At 36.6% G+C, this 18,770-nt stretch overlaps 1 protein-coding gene and 1 long non-coding RNA gene across 19 annotated transcripts in view; one reads left to right on the top strand and one right to left on the bottom strand.

Moving 5' to 3' along the window:
* The window catches only part of Eph (Eph receptor tyrosine kinase), a 316,120-nt gene that overhangs the window by 41,868 nt on the left and 255,482 nt on the right, over positions 1-18,770 (bottom strand). The window lies entirely within an intron of this gene.
* On the top strand, positions 2,798-3,261 carry LOC149709827 (uncharacterized). The gene is made up of 2 exons (XR_016376209.1): positions 2,798-2,895; positions 2,978-3,261. It is a non-coding gene; the product is annotated as an uncharacterized LOC149709827 (long non-coding RNA).

The raw sequence follows: 18,770 nt of genomic DNA, 5'->3' as shown, positions 1-18,770 counted from the left end.
TCAACAATTTGTTCACCACTATGTGCTAGAAGACATAGAGATAAAGAATTGGGGAGATTCTTATTGTTGAAGGGTGTTTAAGTAACCCTTTTGAGGACGGTGCAAGAGTGGGATGCAGAGACTTCTAGCTAGACGGGATTTTCCGTTGCTCTTGGGCTTCTCTATCTTCTCTTATGGACGTGAAAACACGTCGGCCGTTGGTTGCCCCTAGCGACTAAGTCAGGAATGTTCATTATCCCGGATAAACTACATCCTATCCTGGATAGCTAGCTAGCTCTTTCTTGCTCCAAAACTTCCTAAATCTCATACTATGGTAGTAGTAGTATTACTAGTAGTATACGTTTCATTGGGGAAAGGGTGGAGGAACAACAAGAAAGTCTAGGCCTAGGCATCTGTTTTAATTTGCAGTTTCTACTGTATAATAGCGCTATTTTGAAACGGTGGTAGTATTATTCTACTACAATATAGGGGTTTTCCACCTAAGTAGTTTTAGAGAAATGTTACATGTACAGAACCATGGATGATTTTTGAAGATCTCAGTTAAATAAAACAATGGGATAGTATTTAAGCAGTTTCCTCCCTATTAAATGCAGTGCAGTAATGATACCCAACCTTACGACTTCAATATATTTTAGTCTTAATTAAACTATTCCCCCCCCCATTTTAGTAGTGGTTTACCCCTCGGATAAAACTCATCTTTAAAACTAAATACGTAGTAGGTACAATTGGAAAATCCTTTATAAAAATGTTCCAGTAATTTTTCAGTATAAAACCAATGAAAGAGAATTTAACCATTAATTTTGGAATTATTTGCTTTCTGTCGAGATTCGGGTTCACGTATTAAGAAGAACTTTTAATGACAAGCGAATAAATCAAGATTAAAAAGGAGAGACTATCTCCTCTCCTTCTCCTCTCTTGGTTAATTCCTTGGGAGGCTTTTTGTCCTCTTAACGCCTTGGGTGGTGTCCCCCTGCATTTTGCGCGCCCTATAGGAGGTCGTAACCCCCGCGCTTCCCTAAGTCTAAATGTCATAAGATAGGCCTAGAAACGATTCCCAAGTCGCGGATGGATTTAACAGCATCCCCGAAAGACTCCGTGTGTTCTTATGAGAGAAGGTGAAGGATTAAAACTAGCAGAAGTGTGCAGGATGGAGAAAAGGGGTATATATACAACGGGGAGACCTAACTTCAACTTGACTGCTGTCCGTGATGAATGATAAGGTCTAATAGATTATTATAAGAGGTATTAGTAATGGCGTTGGAAATACCTTTAATCCAGACAGGGGTTAAGAGGCCATGGATATGGAGGAATTAAGGACTAATTTTAGTTATGTCATTTTTAATAAAACCTTTTAAAAGGACAAGTCTAATTTAAAATGCACTATTAAAACCAATTAAATGAGGTAATTGGGAATTTTCTCTTTAAATTAAGACAAATTTCGTTAAAATCCGTTAATATTTCACCGAGATACAAAATTATTTAAATGATACTTGCCCTTAAAGTACAGGTAGTTTTCACTGTTGGGGGCAAGATAAATTTCTCCCCCCTCTCTCTCTAAAGTACAACTTAAAAAGTGTGGTGTTATCAGGCCCTCTTTGAGTTAACCAAGTTACTAAATACTCATTTCTAATTCAAATTAAACTGCTAGCCTAAAATTATCAATTTCTGTACTCACCAACGGCCTTGCAACACTTTATTAAGAATAAAACCAAACCTCGCTAGAATCTTAAGAAAAACCTACGACATGAAAACGGGCCTTGGCATTTTTCTTCAGACTATACAGTATAAATTCTAAATCAGCTGTCACGTGATTTCCTTCCCCTCCAACTTTGCATACTTATATATATATATATATATATACATAAATAGAAAAACCATCATAGTCGCTAGCGCCCCCTGGTAAAAACGGAAAATGAAGATTAATGAAGTTAAAGCTTTCCCTAACTTAAGCCTAATACATCACTCGCGCCAGTGACGTCAGAGTTGCAACTTTCTCTAGCGTGTATATATCATCTTTTTTTTTTTTGGCGCGAGAGAATGTATGGCGGGAAGAAAAAAAAAATACCATACTCTAAAAAAAAATATTAGATCGCAAAGTTCCTACGGGGATTAAGAAACCAGCGTGACGTCACAATGGAGAGGGGGAGAAAAGAAATCCCTTCCTAAAGACGAGTTAAATCCTGAACCATTATCGATACGAAATTGATGAATGGCAGTTTAGGCTTAAGAAGCTAGGAGGGGTGACTCCCAGAATGAACTTGGATAAGAAACTCTCACTCTCTCTCTCCCGCCTATATCTTAAAATAATGGAAATCTGTCTGGTTACCCATAATGCCATTGGGTTTTTGGGGAAAGGCGGTTGGATTTTATTGATATTGATATCGATGGGTTCTTATTGCCTTTCCTGGATTATGGCGCCAAGTTTTAAAGCCTCCCAAGGTTGGGTTGGGTTGGAATACTTTTAAACAATATCAAAGGCATATAGAGGTAACAGAAAGTAAGGCAGTGAGTCAATAAGTGGTAATATTAAAATAGAGCAATCACTGATTCGTTTTTAGTCAAATTATGAAACTGCAGAGAGAAATAAATCGACATTTAATTGGAGTATCTCGTAAATATCAAGTTATTAGGCTACCATTTGCCCTTTGCTAATATCGATTTAAACTCTAACGAAACCAAAATAAACTTGCAAAATAATTCTTAATCATTAAAATAATGATGGTGGAATTTTTCAGCGATGCGTGAGCATTACTTTAAACGCGTCCAATTGCGTGCATAGTTGTTTTAAAAATAATAAAAACAAGTTGGGAAAACCAAAATATTACCTCTCCGAGTCAAGAGGTCTACTACTACAAAGTTATTTACCTAGATATGGAATTATTTCTCTTTTTTGAAGTAAAAATTTTCGAAATATTGAAGCAGTATTCCAAGCATAGCGAATATACAGTAAAGCAGACGACATTTTACATCCAATAAGGATAAATCTTGGACCCATGGAAATCAGTTAATGGCAAAAAGAACAGGAAATGAAGTCTACGCTTCAGCTGTTTACCCTATATTCTGATAGCTACATTCACAACTGGTTAGCAGTGTAAACACTATCGTCTCGTCTCACCTCAACAATATTCTTAGTTTGCCAACATGAGTGTTAACGTTAAATAATTAACTTATGATAATACCAAAGCTAAATTGTAGCTAGACGCACTGATAGTCAATGCGCACCATAAAGAGAATAAAAACTCTGTAGCTTAGCCCTACTAATCTAATTGCCAACATGATCTTTTCTTCTATTATAAAATCTTAACCTGATTATTTAAGAGTGTATTTAACTTTCGGCTCACTCTGAACCGTTCATGTCTCTTCATTTCAGACACGAAAATCAAAACCCAAAGTTTACATCACCTCAGGCCTCAATTATTTACTCTATATTTCACTAAGCTTATTGCAAGTAGTACTAGATATACTCGCCGGAGTCTAGTTCTTAGCTTTCTTCATAAAATTACTAAACCAAGGATTATTCTATATACAGATGTAGTATAGCTTTAGTAATTTATAAACAGCCATTTCAAATAATAATATTAGTAAAACTCTTTGGAATATTAAAATGAAACAGAGCTTTAAAGCTACAAAAGCACTAAATGCATCATAATTACGAAAAATATTTCATCATATTCACTTTATATTAAGGATAAAGGGAATATTATGGTTCTGTAGGATTTCTTTACACATCAAAACAAAACGAACTTCTAACGCAGCGCACTGCGGCACTAGTGTAATAACGGACGGACACACACAGACAATAACATAGACTGCTTTTTAACTCTTTCCGTATTAATTTTGAATTGAGAAACAAGATTATCTTAAATATTAAAATAAATATAATTAATATTTAATATTTTCTTCGTTAGTTATTCGCCTTATTGAACGTTACATCGTTTTAAAAAAGAACAATTAAACATTCTTGAGAGACCTGACTAATATTGGCGTTTGAAATGAAGCATACGCCCGTTGCGTCGCCTTACTCAAATAGGTAGTATATAAGGGTTTCGAATCGCAGCTATGGATAAGAACATCGCAATTGCGTGAACCTTGGCGGAAGACCCCGTCAATGGAAGGCTAGACGTTTCTCGTAACCCTAGCCGATCGCCGCGTATGTCTTAACCTTAAGGATGATGGTGGTGTTAGAAGCCAGGTGTGCAGACTGGTGTCCATGTGGGATGGACAAAGAATAGAAGATGGTGGTGTTTAGAAGCCAGTAAGTACAGACTGGTGTCCATGTGGGATGGACAAAGAATAGAAGATGGTGGTGTTTAGAAGCCAGTAAGTACAGACTGGTGTCCATGTGGAATGGACAAAGACGAGAAGGTGGTGGTGTTTAGAAGCCAGTAAGTACAGACTGGTGTCCGTCCATGTGGAATGGGCGAAAAACTAGAAGATGGTGGTGTTTAGAAGCCAATAAGTTCAGACTAGTGTCCATGTGGGGTGGACAAATGAACAGAGTTGTTAAACAGGCAATGGAGTAATAGCCTGTAAGTCGAATACAATTTCCGGGACTGTAAATGCGGTCTGGAAATTGAATATACGTTTGCTCCGATTTGCGAACGCGGTCACGTGGGTGTAACAACGGACAGACAGACACACAGACACACAGACAGACACACAGACAGACACACAGACACACAGACACGTCGAAATTAAAACCTCTCCGTGACATACGTCACTCGGAGAGGTAAAAAATAACTGGCTTCGGATATCTTGGCGAGACGAAAATAATTTTCGAGATCACCGTGAAGCGATTAGGCCTAGGTAAGCGGGCCCAATCCCGAGAAATTATTATACCTACCTACCTAAATTTTATTTATTTATTTTTTTGGATTTCTTCTCTTAAACTAACTCACGATGCGTCTTTATTTTTATATTCATTGTATTCTACCACGGAGCGTGTATCATTTCATCTTAGCTCGTGTTGGAGGAACGTTTATAGAAGTTTTCAAGAAATTAAGTCTTAAAGACTTTTGTTGAAGTTTTTGAAAGATTTGGTTTATATGGGCCTGCATTATTTTGGCTAAAATAATATTACTATTTTAATTTTCTTATTATCAACAAAAGAGAAGAATTCAAATTCCCTGTTTTCCCCAGTCTTATTTTTAAAATTACCTAATTTTCACAGACATATTAAAAATAATAATAAAATTCCCTAATTTTCCCAGACTTGTTAAAAATAATAATAATAATCCCTAATTTTCCCTTCCTTTTTCTCCAATAAAAATCCCTTACTTTCCACTTAGTTTTTCCAAAAATCTTTTAAAATTCCCTAATTTCTCCCGGAAAAATTGGACAAATTCTTCGATTAGAAGCTAACCCGTACTTCAATCAATATTTTACCCATATATTTTAATTAATTAGATACTTTGAACCACAAAAGTAAATAGTCATAAATACGTCGGTGCGTCTCTTTTATGATATATATTTCATAAAAATAGACCTTTGAGAGAGGGGAGTTTGTTTGCAAGGACGTGTCAAAACGTGAAGAGTCCATAGACGTATATATATACATATCCCTTGGTAAATAAAAACTTAGAGGATATAGGCCTAATCTATCTTCGAAAGATGCCGGGATAGCTCTAGTCTATTAGGGCCAACGCAAAAAATCTTCCCCAACGAGATAGGCATAAGTTCATAAGATATGTTCCACCTAAGTTTGTTAATCTCTTTGTTAGTCTCTTCTACGTTTAGAAAGTGGAGCTTGTCATGAAGTGAGTGAGGTAGGTCATAGAGTCGAGGTAAAGCTATGTACGCTTGGTGAGGCGCTGTCAAAGGCTTAGTAATGCAGACTAAATAGGACCTAGATGGAAGTCCTGCAAAATTAACCACCACCGAGCTCGAGCTGTAAGTCTCAGTAGCATTACGAACTTCTATAGGTAGTGTCATACTTATGGAATTTCATATCTTATAAACTTATGGAGCTAGGAATAGTGAAAAAAGATAAAATAAAAATGTCCTTCCATGTGGTTTAAATTGGTGACGGAAGCGACGGTCTAGAATAGAGCGGAAACGATCCTTAACGTCGCCACGGTAGCATTCCAAGCGTCAAAAAATGACACTCCGAGATTCATCTTTCAAAATATATATATTCCCTTCCCAGTCTCCGAGAGATCTCCCTTTCCCTCTCCCTCTTCTTCAGTTTAAAAGGGAAAAGGGACCCGGGGTGGGATTGGTGGTATACTTCTTTAAAAGAGTCTGAAATAACTGCGCGTTTAACGCAGATATGAATGACGAAAAATTGTTATCGAAATTAGTCTTGAATAAACATGGAAGTAAAAGGGATACAGTGATGCGGTTTTAGGGTCTAGGGATGTAGCGATTTAAAAGTAAAACAATTAACCTTCTTTATGGAGTAACATTGGTTGCGAGTTTCAACCGATCTCAATTCATGACAAACTCTCAGTAACGGTCAATGTGGCTATTACACTACACTTCTTTTAAACCAATTTATTAAATCACTGAAGTTGTAGGTCGGTGACGTCATAAACCAGAATAGAGAGCTTTCAGATGGGATAATAGTACGTCACCCTATACCAAGCCTTACCGCTGTTCTGGTAGCCATTCATTCCTGCTTTAAACCCACCACCAATATGGCATCGTAAATTATGTCATGAGACTCAGCCTCTCCTCCAACTGAAAGCTCTCTATAGAAATTGGTACTACGACACAATACAGCTATCTCAGACGCCTTAGTGTGACGTACCCCATGCTATTTGACCATAGAACCAAAGCGGTACCAAACATGGCCGTCCACTACCAAAGCTAAGCCAGTGACGTTTTATCTAGGCACTGACGTCACAACTGAGAGAGCTCTATCCAACAATTCCTGGCGACAAAATTAGTCACTTCCAAGTGGTAAGCGAAGTCCTTTAATTTCCTTGTTTTAATTAATGCACTAATTGGTTAATTAACGTATAAGATAAATAACCCGCTATATATTTAAATAATAATTATAATAAACAAACATTCCTATTTAAGCATTAATCTCCAACTAGGGTGGTCCCCACCCTTAGATAAACGACTAGTTCCATCCATATCCGGTAAGGGGAACTAACCACATAAGTTATTCTTAAAAAGACATGAAATATGAATTTCACCAATTTCCCCTGCGCCTCCTGAGAAGTTTGATACATATTTTTTATTCGCCCTCTTTTTTTTTTTTGGTACAGGGAGGTGTGGTAGGGACACCACCCCACCCTAAAAATATCCCATAACTGTTCCTGTTTTCTTCTAAAATACGTGTTTATCCAAGAGATGGGGTAGTATACGTATACCGTAGCAGAAAACGCGCGCGCCAAAATATCTTGATAACGTTTGACGTTAAACCCTCAAGGGAGATTTACCATAGAGAAGATGAAAAAAATTGGCGGGAATATGTCAATCACGTGAGATCAAGAATAAAGTATATTCTACAGAGAATATTTAATTTTTAACAGAAATAATCTGATGGGGTTTAAAATTCGTGAATAACTGTTGAAGATAATTCATTTGAATTTACAAGAACTTCACAGACTTCAATTTCGAGATTTTATCAATTTCAGGACTTCACGGACTTCACGGACTTCAATTCTGAGATTTTTTATCAATTTACAAGGACTTCGCAGACTTCAATTCTGAGATTTTTATCAATTTACAAGGACTTCGCAGACTTCAATTCTGAGATTTTATAAAACTAAGGACTTCACAAACTTCAACTCTGAGATTTTATAAAACTAAGAACTTCACAGACTTCAACTCTGAGATTTTATGAGATAATGAGTAAGACTTCTACAATAACTTCCTAAATTGATTCCCTCCACAATTACAAACTTAATGTCGAATTAAACAATGAAAAATTCATGGCAAACGTGAATAAATTCAGTTTAGGAGAGGGTGCCAAGATGCCTATCAGGTATCCCTATCGCAGTTTGGGGCGTTACATTCAAATTATCGCAAATTTGAGACTTCCCCTTCTGCATGGATGATGGTGGTATATGGATGGGCCCTAGCAGCTCATCTCCCAAAACCCAAACCCAAAGCCAAAGTCATCCTCGGAAGAAAGATACGGGTACACAGTGCACACACTAAGAAATCCGAGAACATCCGAAGAGATTTAATTTCCTTATAATTCATAACTCTCTTTCTTACTTTTCCTCTTGAAGGACAGACAGAGGGAGAGAGGATGCTCTAAGAGAGATACGGATGGTGGTGGTACCAGAAGATTCGGTTGGGGCCCGGGGAAACCTAATCCCAGTACATTTATCTTACTCGTCTGTCTAAGGCTAGCTGGTGGTACGCGGGAGCAAGCAAGCAAGCTAGTTTTAAGGCAACGTCAAGTCAAGAAGATGATCATGGATGAAGGTGGTATACTTGGTAACTTGGGGTCCAGAAAGACCTATACGTGTAAGGTTTGGATTCAAATACGACACCCTCTCTGTCTCTCTTTTGGTACAGAAGAGATGATATGTATGCTAGACATAATTCTTTAGCTTCTTTTGGTGTAGCGAGTTTCGTTGGGTTTGGTTTGCATGATTTTTAATGCCAAAGACAAATAGACTATTCCATAAATTCCAGTCTAAGAGAAGCAAAGGCCAGAGGGGAGGGGAGGTCACCATCTTGGGTGGTTATTTCTCTCGCTCTAAGAAGCACCGTCCGCTAGAGGCAGTGCGAAACGGCTAGCAAGAGTTCAATATAATATCTAACGCATTATCAATCAGAATACTTCAAAAACCGAATTGTCTATTTTCTGGGTATAAGAAAAATTCAAAAAGATGACTGGTAAAATTAAAGTAAAGCAATCACTGATTGGTCGAACAAAGAGTAGAAAGATATCAAGATTTACAAGTACAAACATCATACTTGGCACTTCCTGATATTTCTATTTGGCTTTGTCAAATAACAATATCTAACATATTTCAGAAACTATATAACTTTTCCAGCATATCATTCGCAATTAAGAATATATTCAACATCTTTTCCTATATTGAGTTTCATCTTCTGAAAGAATATATAAATTTCCCGAACGCCCCTACTCTACTGCAGTCCAACTCGAAGCAGACGTGAATTGAATACAAAATATATACTATAGAAACTTTGTTATCTGGGTATTCATAGGTGCTTGCGGGGTGATTTTACGGGGTGCATACAGTAATAAAGATAATAGCGGGGTGTCATCCCCTCACTGCAGGGAACTAAATATATAACTCGCGTTTTGCATATTTCAATTTTAAATATTATAAACTAGCTATTGAAAAATTGCAACCGCAAACCCCCCCCCCCCGTCCCTTGTTATAAGCATAGTACACTTAGCAAAAAAGCTGGTAACTGCCTTTACTCAAGGGGGGCTGTATGTTTTAAAACAAAAATCCTCTTAATTATTTGTTATCAAAACACATCTCTCTCATATTTCTTATATATATCCTAGCATTAATTTAAATTAAGTGCGCATTAATTTGGACGTCAAGTTAATCAAAGAATTCCCCCACGGCATCTCACCAAATTAGATATAAAAAATTCAACAGGAAATTCCTACTGCAAAGCAAGAAGAAGTGGGAGCCGCAAATTAGTTTTTCCGAGACAGTTACCAGCTCATTTTAGACTATAGTTAGTTACACTCTAAGAAGGGATCAAAATCCAGATTGATTAAAGAAGAAAAACTAACCAATTCCAATATTACAACCGTCCCATAGATAGATTGAGTTTCGAAGAAATTCGCGCGACGCTCGTGCGTTGGTGGTATAAGTATTGTCCACGTGCAATTATGAATTTAAGAAAAAGGCGGGAAACGATAGAAGCGATGATCTTCGTCTCGCGCCAGACATGATTTCCCACCTTTTTTCTTTATTCAATTTACCCACGTGGACATAAACCAAGGAGGCTTCCCCCTAACACTAAAAAACGGGGAGATCTAGTTAAAACTAATGTCAGGATCTCATCTATCCCCTTTATAAGAGTAAGAAAAAAATTGGACTCTCTCTCTTAACGTCTGATAGGAGCCGAGTCCAGCAAATTTTTTTCTCTTCTCCTTCAAGCTCTATTCTCTTCTCTTCTAGCCATAGGTTTTTTTTGCGCTCACCTAGAAATCCCGCGGGAGTACTAAGGCGGGAAAAAAAGCGCGGGAGATATCACGTGAAATAACCCGCCAAAAAAGTAAGGAATCACCCTTTCTGAAATGAGAAGCTAATTTCGCTAAGAAAGTACTTGATCGTAAAAAAGGGGTACTAAAAAACTAAGGGATATAAAAGATTGGGATTAAAGGGATTGTGAAGTAATACGTTAGGGTTAGTTAGTTATGTCGTATAGTTGGTAAGCCTTAGCTTAATGAAAGTTATTTTTAATTGTTAAATTTAAAAAGATCATTCTTCAAAGGTATTTATTAATATATATTATGAATTTATTATTATATTTACGCACTTTTAATCTTTCACACTCCCTTTAAAAGGTCAGAATGAAAAAGGTTTAAAGGATGAAATAAAAATTTCGCGCCAAATTTTTACGCGCGCTTTTTAAGGTTAAGGAAAAATAAATTCGACACACGAGGAAAGGAATTCCCGCATTTTTTTCTCTCCAATTTAATTCGAAATCAAAATGAATTCATCGATGATTTAAAAAAAGAAAAAGGGCGCGTAATTTACGGCAGCAGCAGTCGGCGCGAGGCAATTTAGCGCGAAAAATTCTTTCTCATTTGGCGGGAGTAAAAAAATAATAATAAATTTTAGTAGAAAAATCGAATTGGATTAAAAAAATAAAATACCCCTTCTTCTCCTACCAGACTAAAGAATGTGGGAAATTAAATACGAAAGGGAGCAAAGTTATTTCAAAATTTTTGATACCCCCCTTAAAGAAAAAAAAGCGCGGGAAAACTATCGATCACTGCAAAAAGGCGCGAAAGAAAAAAATGGAGGACGAGATTACCAGCATTCCAGAAGGAGCAGCGGAAGAGTTGGTTGGAGGGATTAGGTTCCAATGAGCCTATAATAATGGAGAGAAAGCTCTTACGGCTTTTATAACAAGGACTTCGTAATTAAAAAGAGGACCAGAAAACACTACCACCTTGATTACTTTGAAATTAATTAATTTCTTGATTGAAAGTGACCTTGATATACCATAAAAAATATGGACCCTAATTTTCTACGTTCACCCAAGCGCTTCTAGCCTTAAATAGATATTAATGAAGTTCTGAAATTAAATTTAGAATGACCTTGATATTCTAGAAATAATCGTAAAGATCACCAACTCTTGTTCACAGTTTTCCCATCCTCTATAGGGTTCGTAAGATCCATGGTTATAGCTTTTGAACGCAATTAAAAAAGATTAGCTAGGCCTAACCTCCACCTTCTCCTGCCTCTCAAGGAGGAAAATTCCCTCGGTTGCTTTACGTACTCTCTATGGTATAGGCAAAGCATTGTTGGTTATAGTCAAAAATCCAATAAAAGAGATTGGGTGTATGCAGAGGGGGCTTCTTCCTTCTGGAATGGATTTTCTTTTTTTTAGTTGTTTTTTCTTTTAAATATGCCAAGAATGTTGCCAATTTTTAACAGTAGACCGATTTCAATTACTTTAAACAAAAATCGATATAGTTCGCCATAAATTGTCTAAATATTTCGAGTATTTGTGAAGGGTATGTCGCTTTTATCAATAAAAATTATAACTAAAGTTGAATATTTTTTTAAAAAAACTTTTTCCAAAATTAAATAGATTTAATTTTATAATTTATCAACCGATTTACAGAATTTATTTCACTTTAATTTGTAGCGTTAATTATTCTAATTAAATCTATACCTTCCACAGATTGTATTTAAAAATTCCATGACCTTTCCAGGTTTTGCCTGACAGTTTTAAATCATTTTCCCTGGCAGAATCAGTCAATTAAGTCATTTTCCCTGACAGTTTAAAGTCATTTCCCTGACAAATTCCCACCAACTTCTACACCAAATTCCCTGATATTCCATTCTGAAAATCAACCCGTTCCCAAGCCAGTCAAGTTCCCCAGGTACATCGCAGCAGCCTCATTGAGATCAACACATAAGATAAACTTCGACTGGTGCATGCCATCATCACTAAAGACACGTTAAAGTGAGTAAATAAAACCACCATCCCATCAGGAAGCAAGTAGGCTAACTCGCTTTGGAAAATCATCATCCCATCCGATCTGGGACCTGTTCCTGCAGCAAGCCGCATCCTTTTTCCGTGAATCTCCTCCGCACCATCCAGACATCCCGGGCATCCATCCTTTCCCCATCAAAGCTAGCGACAATCTCCATCCTGAATCCCCAGCTCTCTCTCTCCTAGCTCCGGTACACGCGTCATTTGCATCCCTGATTTAATTTAGTAACGACAATACGAATTCGGTCGGAATTATTTTGCGGACTGCAATAGGTCCTCTCTCTTGGTTCATTCATTTTGCAGGAAGAGAGTCCAAAAATATTATTTGTATCTTTCATCTAGGCCTACCTCTTTCGCGTGAAGTCTCTCGTCTCTCCCCCGGTTTTTAATCTGTTACAGGGATCCAATATTTTGGTTCCCCCTAAATTTCGTCGTGGCCCACCCTCTCCCTCCCCTCTCTAAGCTCTGAACTTCATTTTCATTAATTTATTAAAATCTATTTATTAATTTTTACGTTTCGAAACTTTACCTAAGCTATTTATTTAATTAATAAAGTTCGGAGTTAAAGTACTAATGAATTTTAGTTTATCTTTGATTTAAATAAAACTTAGGCCTACAATATTATTTTTTTGAAGCTTAAAATATTTTTGGTAAATCAATACTAGAATTTTCAATCAATAACCAATTTGTTTTTATAAATATATACAGTATAAAATATACTATATCTTCAATAAGATTATTATATTCGACATAATAAGCTCAATCTGTCTTTTATGCTAATATCTTTAAATAATAATAAAAGTTTAAATTATATAGTCAATAAATTCACTATAAGATTTTTAAAAATAAAACCCTCTCAGCGAAAAATAAAAATAACAAATATAATTTACATTATAAATCAAAGTTTTTTCTCAATAATCTTTAAGCTTATACGCCATAAAAACAGTCATCGCTAAGCCTAAACAGATGGAGGAAATCATTCCATTCTCACCCTAAGCCCCCTTAATCCTTGAATATAATAAAAAACGTTCCCCAGTATCTCATCTCATCTCATCTCATAGTATCGACTGTTAAAAAAACAATAATACTTATATCGGAAGAAGAGAAAAAAAATACTACTCAGAATTGGTCCAATAATATCGTATTCCATTTCTGATCAAACCTTCTTTCAGAATACGAATAGAGATCAGTCATAGATATTCTGATATCATACAAAAGTTTATTACTTGAAGCCTAACCTTTCTATATTCACTATTGAACCAAATTTTCTATCTTAGAGAGGGCCTGTACTGTTTTACTTCAAGTATAATTTACTTCTAGACTGATATGGGGGTCGTCAATATCAATATCAAAAATCCAGGCGGTGCATCACACCATGCACGGCGTCGTCTGCTATTTGCCTGCGAGCTTTGTTTGGCTATTATTCGTGCGCGCGTATACTTAGGAGAAGGTACAGAGTACAGAAGGTGACCGCTTATCAGCTCCGCTTCTGGACTCTCATTTTATTTTTGGGTGCTCTTGCTCTTGGTCTTCCTTTTTCTCTCATCTCTCCATCCTTCATGAGGAGAAAGCGCCAGAGAAATATCAGAAAAGAAGCAGTGAAACAGGCAAAGGGTGTATGCATGGTGGGTGGTGATCTAGTGGCTCTCCACGAGCCCCCCCCCCCGGACTCCACGCGCGCGCGAGCGTATCTATTCAGGATCAAGTGTCACTTTTGGCGCGAAAGAAAAAGGCGCGGGAAAAATTGGAGCTCGCGCGCGCGTGCGTGAAAGATAAAGAAAAGAGATTTGGGCACGAGGAATTTCGCGCCTTAAAAAAACAATGAATTGTATTTGTATATGATCCCCAATAAGGCGCTAAGGATAATTCGGATTTCCAAAACCCTAACTCTATATATATATATATTGCTTCTTCATGGTCATTTTGGCGCCAAAAAACCACCAGAAAATGGGGACGAATATATCGCTTTTATCGTTAATGTTACGTGTTAGATAATATATAAAATACTATTATAGAACGTAGAGAGGGTCCTATTCTATTGTTAAAAGGCGCCAACACGTTCTGAAATTGAAAGAAGCCACACGCTATGAATAAGCATTATAATACTCAAAAGCGACAAAGTCGACACGCGGCGGCGAAAAAAAATAGTTCACGCTGGGGCGACCAACTACAGCCCACCCTCGCCCCATAAGGTGTCGGATACAACCCCTAATCTCTTGCTCAAGTAAGCCCCTCTCTCAGTTTTCCTATTGCGTATAGGGTTTATTTTTATAAGAGGAAATCGCAATTTTGGCGGGTAAATGTCCAACCCCTCAGTTAAGGCACCCAGCGTGCACGTGCATGCGCATTGGACACAAAACACTTCTCGCGGCTCATTAGCGACCAAAAATCCCAGTACCGACTTATTTCTTTATTTTTTTTTATTTTTTGGGAGCGTATATCGCTTTTGGAGCAGTTTGAAAGGAAGGTATAATTTCTGATGAGCCGCGTATACGTTCCTAAGTTACATAGAAATGTTCCGAAGTCTTTAAATTGGCTTCGATTTCCATTAATTTAATTTAATAGAGTTAAGAATCGTCATCAGAAGTAAATCTCGGATAAATGTGTGTGAGAGAGAGATATTTTAATGGTGATATACTATTTTAGTGGTTTGGAAGTGGGTTGGTTTTTTTTTTAAATTCTCATTTGAAAACAGTGGTCATTTCGACACTGGACGTGCATTTTGAGTTAGATGCTGTAGTTTCGACCGTTTCGATTACTGTTTGAGCAGCTTGGAGGCGAAAATTCAAGCATGAAAATTGCTGAATCATTTAAATTATATTAATTATCCTAATTAAGGTTTCTATAGCAAATAATCCTAAAAATTTGAAATTCCCCAAATGATAAATAAAAAGTTCCTAACATTTTCCAAAAATTCCCTGACATTTTCACACACCAATTTCCAAAATTCCCTGACCTTTTTACACACCAATTTCCAAAAAAAAAAGAACCTTCCGTGGCGGTCAAATCATTCACATACTTCTTTCTGATAGGAGTCTCATAATTCCAACTGCCAACAAAACCAATTGGATCGAATATTTTTAATGATTTTCGATATAAAAGGGGAAGTACATACAAAACATAGATAGAGACACACGTATAGGGTGGGGGGGGGGTCCCGCATTCATTGTAACACGCTCGTTATTCAGCATAAAAGGCTAATAAGAGAGGCAAGAGAACAGCGCGGCTAAAAAGCATTGATTACTATGTAGAAAGCTAAAGCCGAGTGAATGTCGAGAGAGGCGCTTCCAATATCGACCAACCCAACCAAGTTTGCTGGCAAAATTCCTATGTTCTAATGCCTATTAGACATTCCATCCTCCTCTTCTATATATTCCACGGCCACTCTCGCTAGTAATAATATGCGAATCGATAACTCTAAAAGCAGAAGGTACTATCTATTATAAAACTGAATTTTAAGTTAATGTCTACTGGAATTTAATAAGTTTTCCCAGAGCTAAAACGTCGTAACGTCTTTAAATTCAAACTGACACTCCACTTTGAACTTTGAAGTGTTGTAATTCTTGTACCGTTAGAGATACGGGGAATTCCTTTGAGGATGTGATAGTCCTGCTTATACCCTATCTAAAGATAATCAAAATTTTGAATTGCGACAATCAGGGCTCGAGTAATTAAACAAAATGTTCATATACATTAATTTTCGTCATAGGGTTAACATTGGTTTTTTAGGCACTGGTAACTTCGTGTGCCCATAACTCTGGTTGTATAAGAGATACAGGAATTTCCTTTTAGTGTGTTATAGTCCTACTTACACAATATCTAAAGATAATCAAAACTTTGGGTTAGGACAATCAGGGCCCGAGTAATTAAGCAAAATGTTCATTGGCACTCTCTCCATAAGGTTAACATTGGTATTTTTGGCACTCATAACTTTGAAAGCCCGTAACTCTGGTTCGATTAGAGATACAGGGATTTCCTTTGAGCATGTTATAGCGCAAATTCTCCTCTTTCCAATGATACTAAATACTTGGAATTACAACAATCGGGGCCCGAGTAATTAAACATAAGTCGATTCTCCAAATTCTAATCATCCTTGATACATTTAAGTTTTTGCCTTCCCAAGGATTTCAACCCTCCACAGCCGAAATTTCAAAATTTCTCCGTATTTACGTAAATATATACTCGAGATTAAAGCTAAATCCATTGAATTCGCTTATCGTGATTTAAAGCATTTTGAAGGAAAAGAAATATTTAATCGGCCTTAATAAGGTAGCTAAGATTATGAATACGGTGGTCTCGATTATGAAAGCTCAACTAATTAATGATTAAAGATAGGAGAAGGGATTAATAATTAAATCTACCAGGCTTGTTAGCTATTCCACGCGTATAATTATAAGCGTATATATAATGTGTATGTATACACATTGAATACATTACTGAAGAGAGAGAGAGAGAACCTTCTGAATTAGGAAAGCCTTAATGTCAAATATTCCGAATATAACCTATTTAATTTCAAACTTTGCTGCTTCCAATTCATTAGACGAATTAAAGTCTGGGCGTATAATATATACATAAACTTGATGTCAAAATTGGATCGCGATCCTTGTCATATTACGAGAGGATTTTGAAAGACGCAAATGGTGAAAGGCCGAAATTGAGCTAAATTAATTACAATTTCAATTTTGAAATATATCCGTGATATTTATCGTAAGCTTGTAATATTATCCGTAAGTCTAGGTCAAAATGATATTTGGAAAGCGCATTGATCATTTATAAAAGGGGTGAGTATTGATACCTAGCATCTCTTGCCGCTTGGTGACGTATTTATCGTAAATGGACGTCTCCCATTGGTGGATTTGCCCAAAACAAACTGCATGGCATACTGGGAGAGGGATCTCTATCTACCCAAAGGGCTATGTCTCTATTACGTTTTAATTTGTATGGGAGAACTTCGCGGAGAGATGGCGCTGCAATCTCTTAAATTTTTTATCTCTCTATAGATCCATATACTTATGAAAGGTATTATAGGGCTATGAAAATATCTCGAAATCGTATTGTATTGAATTGAATCAAAAGAGGAATTAATTCCAAATTCAAGTATATTGGCAAGGGAAATACTAAATTTTTGTAAGGTTTGATTTACCTTGACTTGACCAACTAAAACCAACGGTCATTCTAAGGGACCCTATGAAAAATCAAACTGATAACTTACAGAAAATATGGAGTAATATTAAGGGGCTAGAGAAATTTCTTAAATAACTGGCAACACTTCACTTTTCCGGGCGCACAATCCATACAACTCATTCATTATCACTTTAAGACTGGAGACATCATCAGGCGGCTAAAGCTAAGCTAACGTTACCGAAACCCAGACCCAGGTTGTATCGCAAAGGCCTACTAAACACACACAAAAGACGAACCCAACCCTTCTTAGATCTTAGTCTTAGACCTTCAACTAATGACAAGGATCGACTTGCTACCCAAATTTTAATAACACCCTTTTACTGAAAGGGACATCAGACAAGATACAGACCATATGCTAAGTTAAAAGGGAATAAAACCTAACCCGCCCGGCGCGTGGGAAACCGGGAACACGTGCGTATATTCAGACAAGGCGGATTGATACCATTTACACTGCAGGAGGATAGGCTACTTGGCGTACAAAGGGCAGTATCAAATACAGCCTGGCCTCCCGGTGTAAATGGTATCAATTCTCCTAGTCTGAATTTAATTTGACTATGTATAGGGGTTCAAAGCTAAGTAACAAATTTGGTAACATTCCCGCTAATTTTAAGTTAGAGCTCTCTACAACACCACCCCCTTTAACCCTTTCCCCACATTTAATTAAAGGTTTGTATTATCTCCCCCTCCCACGCCTCCGAAGTAGTAACGATTAATTAGAGGAGAATTTCTAAGCCTTTGCCCTAGTTTTCTTTGCTAATTGCGGGTAGTAATAGGAATAATGACGTCTGTTCTTGACAAGTTTTAAATTGTTAAAAATATAATTTTCAATTGTATGAAAAGTAAGTAAATAAATATTAGGCTTAGCTTCGTCGTGGTTTTCTCCATTGGTTAATAAAGATTACTACTCCCTTCGGCGAATTACGGCACGTGTTGAGTTCATTTAATTTGATTAATTGATCAAATAGAAACTTACCTAAAAAGAGAAAAAGAAAGAGAACAAAAATTTATTAATTAGATTATATAATAAATTCAAGGGCTTTAATTATTAATTAGGTCTCGTATTTCACAAAAATTCTCAGAATTCTTAATTAATTAGATTAATTAATTAAGGAGTTCAGCACGCAGTTTTTTTTTTGGTCTTTCTAATTACAGTCCATTTTAGAAGCTAATAAATTTGAAATTATTACTCTGGAAATTTGGTAAAACCTCTTTAAGGCCAAGAAGACTAATCATATTTCACATTTACTTTAAAAACTCCGAATCCAATTCCCTCAAAAATTTGTTACAAAACTTTTACACCCTCCCACACGCAAAAATTTACAAGTTAAATTTCCGTTAGGCCTTGGCGAGGGCTAAAAAATTTTAATATTCGAGTAAAAGAGAGTATCTCTAAAACTTCTCCTTCCGAAGTTAAAATACAGTAGAAAATAGGAAATGAAATCTACATAAAGACAGAG

This window comes from Phalangium opilio, unplaced genomic scaffold (assembly GCF_054372755.1).
Source record: "Phalangium opilio isolate 3A_F unplaced genomic scaffold, DU_Popi_V2 ptg000011l_1, whole genome shotgun sequence".
Classification (NCBI taxonomy): domain Eukaryota; kingdom Metazoa; phylum Arthropoda; class Arachnida; order Opiliones; family Phalangiidae; genus Phalangium; species Phalangium opilio.
This window is presented reverse-complemented; position numbering and strand designations above follow the sequence as displayed.